This window comes from Notothenia rossii, assembly GCF_949606895.1.
Source record: "Notothenia rossii genome assembly, chromosome: 1".
Classification (NCBI taxonomy): Eukaryota; Metazoa; Chordata; class Actinopteri; order Perciformes; family Nototheniidae; genus Notothenia; species Notothenia rossii.
In genome coordinates, this window is record NC_136912.1 from 71967959 (window position 1) to 71982213 (window position 14255).

The following is a 14255-nucleotide window of genomic DNA, read 5'->3' on the forward strand; positions in this document are numbered from 1 at the left end:
ATAGGCTTGAAGATATTCATCACAAAGCAAAACATTTAAAACTTGGTATAATATGAAAGGGACAAAGCTCTATGTATATAATGATCACATAGAATGTGACGCCTTTCTTTAGATCAAAGCACCCAATAATACATAATGGACTTAAAATTAGACCTTAACAACCTAAACATCTACAACAACAATATTCATTCAAAAAACACCACCTTCAGCGGTAACACATTTACTGTAAGTACATTTTAATAATGATACTTAGATACTTCCACTTCGGTAAAGTTTGCGAGGGGTTTAACTTTGTAGAATTTTCACAGTGTGGAATAAGAGCTTTTCATAAAGTGAAGGAAATACTTCTTACACCACTGGATGCAACCTTTCTTGAGTGGCAGCAGGTATCTCTGTATAATGTTTTTTCTCTAAAAGTGTCTCGCTCTTTTTGTTGCCGCGCTTTCTCGCCGCGTCACGATGAGGTTGTTCCATGGAGACTACTTTTTTTGGAAGTCTCCACATGTACATTTACCCGTCAAATAGCATAAATCTAGGACATACTATTTTCTATTCATGTTTAGGCCCTTAAAAATGTGATTAATTTAGTTGGATCCTTCAGGATGAATTCAACCCGACTGGCCTTCAATACCCGAGTTATCCTCACACCCGCCCTGCATCCTGCACTAGCTATCATTGCTTGAATCCAATTCTAGTCACGGGTAATTGCTTAGCGTGCTGCAAATGTCTCAGGCCCATTCTCTATCTTGGACATGATAAAAACTATACAACCCAGCTGGTCTTCTATGTCCTGTTACTGCCAGTCAGTGTGCTACGTTCACACTATGAGGGTGTTACAGCTATTACTCACCAAAATCATAAATGTCAGCACAAGCTCCCCAATGACATCAGGACGCCGGAGACTCCACACATTTTCCGTCGTAGATTGAAAATGATCCGCACCATGGCCGCTAATTGTTTCTTAATGCGGCACTTAAAGCAGTTAAGCATATTTGATGAAATTGATGTACTCGTATAATTCTTATATTTTTGGAGATTGAATCCACATGGTTGTAAGCCTTATTGTACATTAGTCTATTAACAAATTTCACCAATTTATTTGTATTGAATGTACTATGATTCAATTAAAAACCCTTGCATTCCCCACTTTTCAGAGTGGGGTTGCACATTATACTTTTTCTTTTTCTTTTTAGGTTTCTCCCACTTCCACATGCTCTTGGCTGCATTGCGCCTCAGTAAAGTATGTTTAGACAGGTCAGATCTTATAATCATTAGTGGAGGAAAAATAGTAATGCATGGTGAAAGAGCCTCTAAACAAAACAAAAAACTATTTATAGAAAACCTGGTCTTGAGACATAGAGCCCCCAGGGAGAAAATACAAAGTCATAGATCAGCCTGAGGGGAAGTAATTAGGACAGATATTTAAACTGAATAATGCAGGCTTGCTGAAACACTGAAACCATGTAAAGTTGTCTCATGTCTTCCTTATTCTGTGCCATCTGAATTATTCAGGGACACGAAGGGATACAGGACAGATAACACTCTGCCGCACATGTCATCAGTGCTCTTGTTAAGAGATGATTAAAGGCGCGCTCTACCTCGCTACTTGTGCGTCAGCAGTCTGCTATATCAGTCGATATGGTGCTGTAATACCCACTGTAGTGAGCCAGTCACACTACAGCAGTCTAACAAGGTCACTTTGAAGTTGCAGCAGTGCACAGTCAGTGAAGATTTGCTAGGAGATTTAAAAAAGGCAACTCAATTACCAATGGCCAGGCATGTGTGCCTGAGCACGCAGAGATATGACAAATGTACATTACTTACGATATGCAAAATCTGCTGTATCAGGCGGGGCAAATACATTCTTTCTCTCAACTATTTGGTAAACGCATAACACACTTAAAGGGAGTCCTATATTTTCATAATATTTTCATTCATAGTTTCATAATTGTATTTTGTGCTTCTACTGTGACATGTTTACATGCTTTAATGTTCGAAAAGTGCTTTATTTTTCTCATATTGCTTGTGCTGCATCACCTCTTTTCACCCTCTGTCTGAAACCAGAGCCCAGTCTGCTCTGATTGGTTAGCTGGCCAGTTCTGTTTTGATGGTCACCCACTTAGAGATGTCCCGCCTCTTAGCCTATCAGGTACAATGTTTTAGAGCACTAGCCAATAGATGAACAAGTGTTACGTAGTGATGTCACTATGTTATGGAAGTAAACAAAGTAGTCCAAACGATGTGTTTCAGGCAGGGTGGGAGTGAACTTTGGGATTTTAGCCTTTGTACATAATATACATGCAAAAAAACTCTATAACACACTACAGCAAAGGAAAAACATCAAAAGTATAATAAGGACCATTCAATGAACTGTTTTGCCTTCTCACACCAAGTTGAGACCAAGGTTACAGTTTAAATTTGCTCTCTAATCCCTTCTGCGATTTATTTTTCCTCAAAATGATTCTTCTTTTTTTTCCCATTTTCTAATTTCGGTCTCTCCTCTCTTTTCCTCTTGCTGCTTGAGTTTCACAGATGTAGTGACTTGAGGCGATGGTGGTTATGCAAAACACAGTTCAAATAAATGCAGGGCTCCCACAATGAAAACGGCATAAAAGGCATCCACACAAAAAGGCTCTTTTATGGCATGAAAATCTTGTGGTGGAGACACTAAAGTACATTTTAGGATCTCATTATTATAAAAGCAGGGAGAAAATGTGTCCCTCCATGGCTGGAATGAATGCATTGTTCGACAAAAGAGATTAAAAGAATACGCACGGAGACACATTCAGAGAAGGAATCCAGTTTGGAGAGAACTGGTACTGCACAAATTAAACTGCAAGGGATGTCATTATTCTCTTTAAAAAGTTCATCAGATATTATTTGGACACCATCGTATTACATAATACCCATAAAGTTTCAAAATTGTATTTATTTTTCACAATAAAACATCTTTGTAATCTTGTTATCTGATATACAGCAGGGGTACTCAAACTTTTTTATTAAAGGTCCACTTGTGAATTGTATACAAGGTCACTGGTCCGGATCAATGCCAGTAAAGTTGGAAAAAAAGGCATTAGAAGCATTAGAAAGTCAAGGTTAACTTGCGGTCTGCAATGCGTGTCACGCTCGCGCACACAAGTAAATATATATGCACGTTCATTCACACAGCGCGTCAGACACAAGAAAATACACATCAGAATCTGAAAGTTTTTATTTTTTTATTTTGTATAATTTTTATTTTTTATAATGGCACACAGGGTTTGGTCCGGATTGATTTGTAGTTCGGTCCAGATCCAGACCTTGGTTCGGAGTTTGAGAAGCCCTGATATACAGTATTGTTTACGCTTTATATTTTGTCTATCTGTATATGTATGGGTTTTTGTATGCTTGGAACAAAATGGGTAAAAGTAAGTTATAACAAAAACAGCAAATAGATAGAGCAAAAAAATCTACATTCATACCCAAACATAAAAATAGTTCTATTGCCAGTGATTCCCAAAACAACATAAGTGAAAGTGGAGATGGCATGTGGTTAAGATAATTACAATAAAAAGAAGAATACAATTTAATGTTTCCTTTACACGTTAGACAATAGATGAGACGAGTTGGAGAAAAACTCCTTGGGAGTTTTTCTCTGTGTTGGTAGCAAGGTTCAGGTGAAGGGTGGAACAGGAACAACACACACACAAACACAAACATACAAATACACAAAGAACCAATGGACATGGAGGCCACAGTAATAGTGTGTAACCCAAATAAATACAATGGAGATAAAAGGGGCTCTTCCTCTCCACCTTTAACATTCACATTTGATAAAATGATAGCACGTTTATTGTCATTTTGTTCATAAATCTAACAATAGACAATCAAAATCCTGCTTCCATTGTCCTACACTTTGTACGCCCGTTATACATCTTTCCTTTCACTCCATGTGAATTTGTTTGTTGTACACCCAGAGGACATTCAATTACCTTTCAAAGTGCTTTGCCAAAAGAAAATAGTGTTATATACTGTAAATGTGACTTCTTCGTGACAAGGTTGTATTAAACTGCCTCCCCAATTCTCTGTCCAAAAGACATTGTAAGGCGTGTAAATAATACAAGTTTGAGTTCATGAGAGAGAAGTTAAAAACCATGGCCTGCCCAACAGGTAAGTGTACCTGGCCTGTCAATGCGTTGGGTGGGCGAATGTGTCAGATTGTCTGTTTTGGAAACTTACAAAACTGTTGAACGCAACCACCCCATTTCTCTGTTAATCTCCAAAAACAGCCATAAACCTCAGGTTCTTTTTAATGTCCTCTACTCGATCATTAATCCCTGTGATGTTTCTCCAATTTTGCCATCGACTACTCTCTGTGATCTGCTCTTAGGCTAGCCCACACTAGTGCTACCCCAAATCCTGCTCCTTTTCTGTGCCCTGCTGTCCTCGACCACTTTGAGCCTGTATCCCTCTCTTCTCTCTCGGATGTAGTCATGCACCTGCGGCCGACAAACTGCACCTCAGACAGCATTTCCTCTAGCCTTCTCAGAGATGTTTTCGAATGAGTTGGAGCAAGTATTTTCTTACTTATAAACAGTTAAGTAAGAAAATATCAGTTACAAAGTAACGCGTTACTGTAACGCCGTTATTTTTGGCAGTAACTAGTACTCTAACGTGTTATTTTTTAAATTCAGTAACTCAGTTACCTTTACTACATGGTGCGTTACTCCGTTATTTTTTTTATATAGTCTCGGCTCCCAGACGTTGGTGAGCGGCGCCAACAGCGAGGTGAACAGAGATGAGAACTGTACTTAAGTACAGTACTTGAGTAAATGTACTTAAATACTTCCTGTGTCACATGCGGAGACGCGCTGTGGGCGTGTTTGTGTGTTTACTAACAAGACTATCATGGCGGCTGAGGAGCTCAAGTCGAGTTTCTCCGCCTGGAGATATTCTCACTATTTCACTTTTGTCGAGCACAAAGAAAATAACGTTTTAGTTAAATGTAAGTTGTGTCTTGGCGGGTCAAAGGTCCTATCTAATGCCCAAAACAGCAATTCAAATATGTTGAAACATCTGCAGAAACAACATGCTGGGACGAAGCTAGTAGCCTAGCTAAGACCATAGACCCAGACTCATCCGATGCCACTCCACCTCCACCTAGCAACAGTGGCTGGATTTTAACCGAGGGACTGCTAGCCAGGGAAAGGTTGATAAAGCCATTGCACGGTATGTTGTAGAACACATGCAGGCTATTTCTACTATTTCTATTGCTATTTCTTGATCAACAGATTGTATTATTCTCCAATGCAATAACAGTACTGAAATGAAGGCTATAAGGGCATTAATGGGAGCCCTTTTTTTTAGTAACTAATGCGTTACTGTTGTGTAAGTAATCAGTAAAGTAACTGAGTTACTTTTGAAATGAAGTAACTAGTAATGGTAACTAGTTACTGGTTTTCAGTAACTAGCACAACACTGCTTATAAATACCTCTCTTAGCTCAGGATGTGTCCCAGCTGCCTTCATGCACAGCACTGAAACAGCACTTTTAGTAGTTTTTAATTATTTGCTCCGAGCCGCCGACTCAGATAGCCCAGCTGTCCTGGTGCTGTTAGACCTGACAGCTGCCTTCGACACTGTGGACCATAGCATCCTGTTGTCACAGCTTGAACAGTCCACTGGCATCACAGGCTCTGCCCTTGCATGGTTCAGGTCCTACCTGACAGACCGTAGCTTCTCTGTGCAGCTAGGTGCCTTCTCCTCTGCCAAAGCCCCTCTTACATGTGGGGTTCCCCAAGGCTCGATTCTGGGCCCCATCCTTTTTCTACTGTACATACTGCCCCTAGGTTCAATTCTCACAAAACACAACATCCCCTTCCACTGCTAGGCTGACGATGTACAGATCTATCTGCCACTAAATTCAAATGTCAACTCATTACAGCTATCAATGAACTGCTTAGCAGAGATAAAATCCTAGCTGAGCCAACATTTCCTCAACCTCAATGAGAGCAAGACTGAGGTTATCTTTTTTGGACCCCAACCTCCAGCCTCCCATGTTGATATTCTGGGATCCCTCAAAAATAATTTCCTCCCCTCTGTCACGAACCTTGGAGTGACCTTCAATAGCGCTTTTAAATTCGACAAGCAGGTCAGTAGCGTAGTCAAAACCTGCTTTTTTAAAATATGACTATTGGCCAAGACCAAGTCGTTTTTATCTTTTAAAGACCTGGAAAGGATTATTAACGCCTTTGTTACCTCAAGGTTGGACTACTGCAACGCTCTGTACGTGGGTATGGACCAGGCGTCAATTAAACGCCTGCAGCTAGTGCAGAACCCAGCTGCACGTCTACTCACTGGCCACAAAAAACGTGACCACATCACCCCAATTCTGGCCTCACTGCACTGGCTTCAAATTAGGTTCAGAATTGATTTTAAACTCCTTTTATTTGTTTTTAAAGCCCTAAATGGGCTGGCTCCTGCCTATATAGCCGAACTCCTCCATCGCTACACCCCAGCCAGAGCTTTAAGGTCGGCTGACCAGCTGCTGCTGATAGTGCCCAAGACCAGGTTCAAAACCCGAGGGCACTGAGCCTCCGCAGCAGCGGGCCCTAGGCTCTGGAACACTCTGCCCCTCCATGTGAGGTCGGCCCAGACCCTAGGGGTTTTTAAATCTACTCTTAAAACACACTTCTTCTCCCTGGCCTTTTAGTCAGAGCGGAGCACAACCCCTGACTTCTCCCTGTGTTTTTTATATATCTGTTGTAATTTATTGTCTTTTATTGTGATTGTAGTAATGTGTTTTTATGTGATTGTAGTATTTATTACATGTACAGCACTTTGGCCCGACCAAAAATTGCTTTTAAATGTGCTTTAGAAATAAACTTTTTATTTTATTTGACCCCAATTCCAGCATATGTGAGGAGGGGGGTTATAGTCACTGTTAAACAATGCTACCAGAATTTAATTCCTTACTGAGGCAATGAGGGCATATTGAAGCTGCCCCCCTTAGGATTCTCATCCATTCCACATTGGAGATGTAAAAGTCAACAACAAAGTACTTTATGCTATAGTCTAAATACCATATAGATGCATTTCAAATGATCACATCATCCGAGAAATTCCTGTCAGCATTTTCCTGAATAATTGTTAGCAGCCGCTTAGGCTAAAGGGGTCTGATTTGAATTCTGCTTAGTCAGTAATTGCCATCTTTTTATTATCAAGATTTTATGTTGCGAAATGGGCTCGGTCTGGACGACTGTACATCGCTTAACATTATCCCTGGAGTGCAGGGTCAATCAATACAGCGGGGCCTGTCCTTTAGGAAAATGCAGATATGCTGAGAATCGATACTACCGTGTCATCACCTCTCATTTCAATCAGGGTGGCTGAGATATGACACCGTGGCAGCTCTCCCGGGACTCACACTGGAGTGAATCTCAATGGGTTCACAACGTCTTAGCTTGTACTCTTGTCTGGCCTTACTTAACCTAATGTAATCTATATTTCCTGGGCTGTCCTCTTGTATTCTGTATTTTCTCTGAATCACATATTCACATTAAAGCGGTTAACTTTAAAAGGCAGTTGAAGGCCAATTCTTTGTTAGTATTTTTCAATTATCAAGCAAAAAAGCATGTTTTTTCAAGTTTAGATGTTACTTCAAACCTTCAACATATTCTCTTTGTCAAACCCTTAGCGTGAGTACAACCAAACGTCTGTCTGCTTTTCAACTTCTCTGCTTTTAAGCCTTGAACTATCTCTTGGTCTGAGCCTGTATCTGTACCCGTTTCTCTGCTTGAGCTGCCCACTGATCTGTTTCTGTCCCTGAGCGTGAAGCTGTCCCGAGACTATTTGATTCATTATTGTTCTTGAATTAAGCACTCAAACTCTTGATATTCCCAAAGCAATTTGTGTCTAACAATTTTGTAGCATTGTTCTCAATGTTTTTTCTCTAGAAAGTGTACAGGATCGTTAAGGCTTGAGGTATGTAGAAATGTATGAAACATTCACCATCTATTTTAAGGGGAATAATTACTTCTTCCCAGTCAGAATTCGATCGCAATTCTATGAGCCTGAGATGTCAACTTTTTTCCACATCTTCTTTGCGTAAAAACCACTGACTGTAGAATGGACGGTCTTGGGTGTAACTCAAAGGATTTGGCAGTGACGATAACGCCTAACTACGGCCTTATCAAACATGGAGGTGGAGCTGATTGAATGTACAGTTGTCATTTTACCAGGATGTAAACTTTATTATCGTTGGAAGTTGAACATTAAAACATGGAGGTAAATGGAGATTGGCTCGCCTTTGGAGGCAGTCTCAAGTGGCCATTCGAGGAACTGCAACTTCTGGCACTTCTACAAAATGTCTTCCTTAGTTTAAATCTGTGTTTCCTCCTGGGATGAGCATTGACCTGCTTCTCTGGGTTCTCACTCATCAACTTATGCTTCACAACCTAAGTCCTACCCGTACTCTGAAGAGGAATTCTCTGTTCGCTCAGTAGCATTATTGGAACAGTCTGTAAAATAATTATGATTGTTCTCTTTAATCTGGAATACTTGTACTTCCCCTGCTCTTGACCACAGAGGATTCTGACTGAGAATCATTGATTGTTCCTTCTTTAAAATCCAAACTACATTATTCATAGCAATCCACGAGGAAATAAAACCAACCTGATCTCACCAGAATGCGTGACTCCACCACGACTCCTTAACACCGCACTGCTTGGTGGAGTCACGAACTTTGCTACATTTACTTGTCTGCACCACGCAAACAAGGCCAATGTAAAGTGAATGAGGCTGCTTTGTCGTGGTGCACACACGCATTTCTACAACGTCCAGCAGTGAGCTTTTATTCTATAAAACGTTTTTAAAATCTACTTTATAGCTTGTAGTAACTCACGGGAGGCTTCTTTTATTTTGTTTGTATTCATAATAATTTGTATTTTTCGTCAGAATGTATTATGGTGCATTAGTTACGAAAAGAAATTCTAAAAAAACAGTGCATTGTGTGTAATACAACTGTGACTTTTATTAAATTAGTTAGTTTTTAAGGAAGGCCAGAGCTTCAGCTGTGTCAAATAGATTGTTCCCTTTAGTTGACGTTTTTTAAAAGAACATTATATTCCGATTTGATCATGTCCCCTTTATTGTATTACGAAGAGCAATGTGAGCGTCCATTCTCATTTGATAACGCAGGATTTTACACCCGGAAGTAAGCATTCTCTTTACTGTCGATTGATTTTACAGTGATATCTGCACTATTCATCAACTCAAAAACACCAAATTATCCTTGTTAATTACACAACATTGATTGGTTTAAATTGTGCACAATTCTTTTGTAATTTTCCCCTTCGATTCGGAGAAACAAATATTTGTTCAGAGTTTAGGATGGCAGAAGACACGACACTACCCGGAATCCTCAGCTATCGTTTGGGACTACACCATGTGCTTTGCTTGACAAACCCCGTGATTTGTCCTCAAGCTCTGTGATTGGATGCTGGAGTGGCAGTGCGCGAACTATAAGAAAAATAGTAAAAAGTGAAATCTATAGAGAGTCTATACAAGTGATTGGAATATGATATATTAGATAAATAATTTCTAAGTAGCAGCCAGATGAATGTTGTTTCAAAGTTCAGGTGTTTAATAGTCTTATGGCCTGTGGGATGAAACTGTCCCTGAGTCTGGTGGTTTTAGTCCGGATGCTGCGGTAATATAAGATAAGATAAGATGGTACTTTATTGATCCCAATTTGGGAAATTGTTTTTGTTGCAGCAGCATAAAAGACAAGCCATTTTACAATAAAACAAAACTACAAATAAACAAGAATAGAAAGAAAAGAAAAGAAAATAGAAAATATACGTGTTGAAATAGAAAATATACATGTAGATATTATGCAAATATATATATTAAAAAATATATGACATATGGAATATGGAATATTAAATATTGAACAGATTATATATGTGTAAAATGTAGAGTGAGGTTTTATTCCAAGAGAAACTATGGAGCAAAGAGTTCTCTTCCAGCCAGAGGGGATTTATTGTACAGAGTTATTGCAGTGGGCAGGAATGTGTTCCTGTATCGGTCCTTGTCAGCAGTCTGTTGGAGAAGGAGCTCCGTTGACTGTCCAGCTGCAGGTGGAGAGGATGGGTGGGGTTATCCACAATGGACAACAGCCTGTTCAGTGTCCTCCTCTCCACCACAGCTAATGAAGGGGTCCAGCTTGATGCCGATGACAGACCCAGCTTTCCTGATCAGTTTATTCATTATTTGTATTTATTATATCAGTGCATTACAAGACATCTATCGATATGTGTGTACACCTCCAGCATTAAACATATTCTGCACATTTCTTATTCTATCTACATACATCTTATAAGAGTATAATTAATATGTATAATATCAGTTAAAATAAGTGCTTCAACATAGTTAACATTGCAGTAAATTTGATTGTCAAGTTCCAAAACAAACCATGCAATATATTAGACATTAAGTACTTTGTCAGGCTTAATATTTATCTGTAGATAGATACCCCCAAAGCTTTTTTCTTATTTAAAAGAAGACCTTAACCTAAAGAATTCTTTAATGTTTAAATAAAGCCTTATTAATTTGTCTGTTTTGCACATCCTCCTATCAGGCACTAAACTGTTTTATTGTAGAGATCACTTACAGTATCTTCTTGATATTTTCTATTCTATATTTATATCTTTGACCTTCTACTTTCCCACTATTTTGTATGTACTCTTAATATTTAAATGTTTTCATCAAATATAACACATTCAAAAGTGCTTTAAAAAAATGGAAGACATTAAGAAAAAGGCCTTTTAAAACAGTCATTAAAAAGCAACACAATCTACCTGCATTGCAATTACTCTAAACGTGCTTTAACCAGTAGGAGGTGCGGGTTAAAAAGCTGTCAAATTGACAGTGTTAACAAAATAAAATATACTGCTGTTTCTGGTTTAGTTTACGACAAATATATTATGTTATTGTTTTGATATTTGTAACACAAAAGCGATGGAAAAAACCCACAGCAACACAGAAAAGATGGTCTTAACATGACCCAGGGGTCTAGTAGTTAATAACAAACAATAATATCAAAACAAATTATTACTACTAACTTTATTGTGAAACTAAAACAGAACGGTAAAAAAATAGTTTCCGGTCTATTCTGAGGCCGGGGTTGCGTTCGAATAGTCCATTTAGCCTAGGAACCTTCCTAACCGAGTGAAATGACCAGGAAGTCCCTCAGTGGCAGCCATGATGAGTGCCGTTCGAATTCTCTAGAATCATAGATATATATAAACACTAGATGACTCACCCGCGCTGCTGGCCAATGGAGACCGACGTTGCCACATGGCCGCCATCTTGCTACAGGCAGTGCTCTCATTCATAACATTATGGTTTACTATTTAAATAACCATAGCTTGCTCTTGCACGTGGAAGGATCTCAGCTTCCTCAGAAAATAGAGTCTGCTCATCCCCTTCTTGTGCACAGCGTCAGTGTTGATCCTCCAGTTCAGCCCATTGTCTAGCACTCTCAGGTATTTGTAGTCCTCCACAACAGACACATCCTCTCCCAGAATGCACAGGGGTAGAGGAGACGTCGTCACCCTCCTGAAATTAATGACCATCTCTCTGGTCTTGGCCACATTCAGAATACTCACAACATTAGGCTAAGGTTCATCTTCCGCTCTTCTTGAAGTGGTTGTGCTTCTTGTTGCTTCCGGCTAAAATAAACATAATTAAAGACATTATGAGTGTTTAAAATGTGCTCTAATACACAACACATTATTTATTCCTAAACTTGCAGAAAGAAAAATTAAAGTGTGACATTTAATCACATATTTATATATCAATCGTATACACCTTGAATTATCTTGTTGGCCAATGATACACATACCCTTTGAAGATGAGCTGGGAAATTGAATACTGTTGGCACAACACCATCTTTAAGCCGGGCAGTCTGCCCCGTCCTGTCAAAGTCCTCACTCCTGAGAGCAGTGTCCTGCCACAGGAAACAAAACCGTCCCTTCTTAGGGCAACTTCCCATTGCAACTTCCCACTGCCTCCTCTCTCCAGTTTTGGGAAACCTTAAAAACATGAGAAAGGTAGCCAGATATATAAATTATTGTTAACATTGTCCTCCCTTCTTTCCTTTAACATTAAGGGTAAGGACAAAAATACACACCAAAATTATCATATTTTTGGGGTAATTGTATGTATGTATGTAATGTATACTTTAAGAATAAGGCAACCACACTAAGAGTTATAAAAAAGGTGTCCAAAAGAAACATTAAATAATTGTGTAAAGAAATGGTAGCAACATATTCTAAAGAGGCTGGGTCAACATCAATCTTGCAATACTATTATCTCACATAGCCCCACTGATCCTGTGTAGCAGGACTTGTAATGTACATACAGTACATCCACTAAGTAATTAACGATTATCCTAATTATAGTCATAATATTTTAATATCTTACACGTGAAAGGTGATTCCACGGGTTCTTGTTTGCAGACCAAGGTGATTAGAGCATCCGTAGGCTACACAAAAGTCAGGCATAGTCAGGTACTTCTGTAAACACAAAGCCAGCAATTTCCTGTATCATAATGTATCTAAAATGTAAGATGTTTTTAACAAGCCAAACCACTAGGAAGAAATCACGTTTAACTTAAGTTATGTTGAAAAGAAAGAGCAGTTCTGCCTCTCCCGCTGGTGTAAAGTTGCTGGGTCAACTTTGTAATACTAGGTCTCACTCACAGCCTCTTGTTATTAGCCAGCTAATAAATACAACCATGGAACATACACAAAGAAAAGCTGCAATTTCAACATGTCCAAGCATCCTGTATCATAGCCATGCTAATAATGTTTATAATAAACCAAACCGTTTGTAAATCAGTCAAGATTTTATCGATTTAAGAGCATTTTTTTGCAGATCACTCACCTTACAACAGCTACCATAGCGCATACCAGAGTAGTAGTTGTTGACTGTAGCAAGATGGCGGACGGTGAGCTACGCTGGAAAATCTCCCATGAGCCATCTAGTGTTTATATATATCTATGTCTTGAATGATAGGAAAGGAGGTTTCAAACTTCCTTTATAACCTCCTTTAGCTTAGGAACCACTGGACCTCCCTAACCGAAAGGAGAGGAGAAAATGCTGCCCCACAATGCCTTGCAGCCGCAGCATTTTACGTCACACAACAGTCGGCCGTTCACGGACACAAACGATTATGAGGGAGAAATTATATCAGGAAAGTTAGGGTGCTTATTAAGCACTTTAAAACGTATGTGGTAAGTTGCCAAAGTGCTTTGTTTTGAACGTTCATCAGTATTACAATCAAAAAGAGAAATATGAACGTTAGTTTTTACTGAAATTATCAAATAAAGTCAACATTTCACTGAGCTGTGTGGGGTTTGTTCAACTTTTAACGTTTATAATAAATACATTTGCATTGATTTTAAGATATTTTCATAGTTCATACAATCATACGTATTGGGATTATATGTATTAATGTGGACCGGAGGGAGAGGGTGACGAGCATAAGTTTCACTTTCATTTTTTATTTCAATTCCAATTTTGGTCATGAAGAATATGTTTCTCTGTTGTTCATAAAGCATAAAGCAACAGCATCAGAGTACGGTGCAGAGTCTCTAGATGAGTCCATCGTTCTTATTAAACATCCATGTTGTAGTCTGTTATATAGAAAACTGTAGTTTCCATAGTTTCCCCACAGCAGCAGACACACACAATGACGTCCACTGGCGCATCATAAACACGTCGGATAGTGAAAGTGCATTCGGATTCTCTAAAGTACCGCAGTCTCTTCTCCTAAGTCCTTTTGAATTCTCCTATCCACTATCCGATTTTTAAACTATCCGAACGCAACCCAGATCTCAGATAAATAAAGAGCTACGACAGATGTGTAATATTTAATGCAACCGAACCATTTATTACAATGCATTCATGTGATGACTTTCAAAGAGTAAAGCAAGCACTGCTGAATAAAGTATGATTTTATCTTTTACGAAACGTTTTTTTTCATATGGAATGCAGTTGGAGGTCAACCAATCACAGAGCTTGAGGCAAAGCGGAACAATAGCTGAGGATTCTGGGTAGTGTAGTGTCTTCGGCCATCCTAAACTGAACAAATATTTTTTTTTCCGAATCGAAGGGGAAAATTACAAAAGCATTGAGCACAATTTAAACCAATCAATGTTGTGTAATCAACAAGGATAATCTGGTGTTTTTGAGTTGATGATTAGTGCAGAT

At 39.0% G+C, this 14255-nt stretch overlaps 1 long non-coding RNA gene across 1 annotated transcript; it reads right to left on the reverse strand.

The window, feature by feature from the left end:
* Positions 1–9693: 9693 nt before the first annotated feature.
* Positions 9694–13103, reverse strand: LOC307022551. The gene is made up of 4 exons (XR_013803435.1): positions 12927–13103; positions 12465–12556; positions 11884–12073; positions 9694–11710 (listed from the first exon to the last, which is right to left on the reverse strand). It is a non-coding gene; the product is annotated as an uncharacterized lncRNA (long non-coding RNA).
* Positions 13104–14255: the final 1152 nt, after the last annotated feature.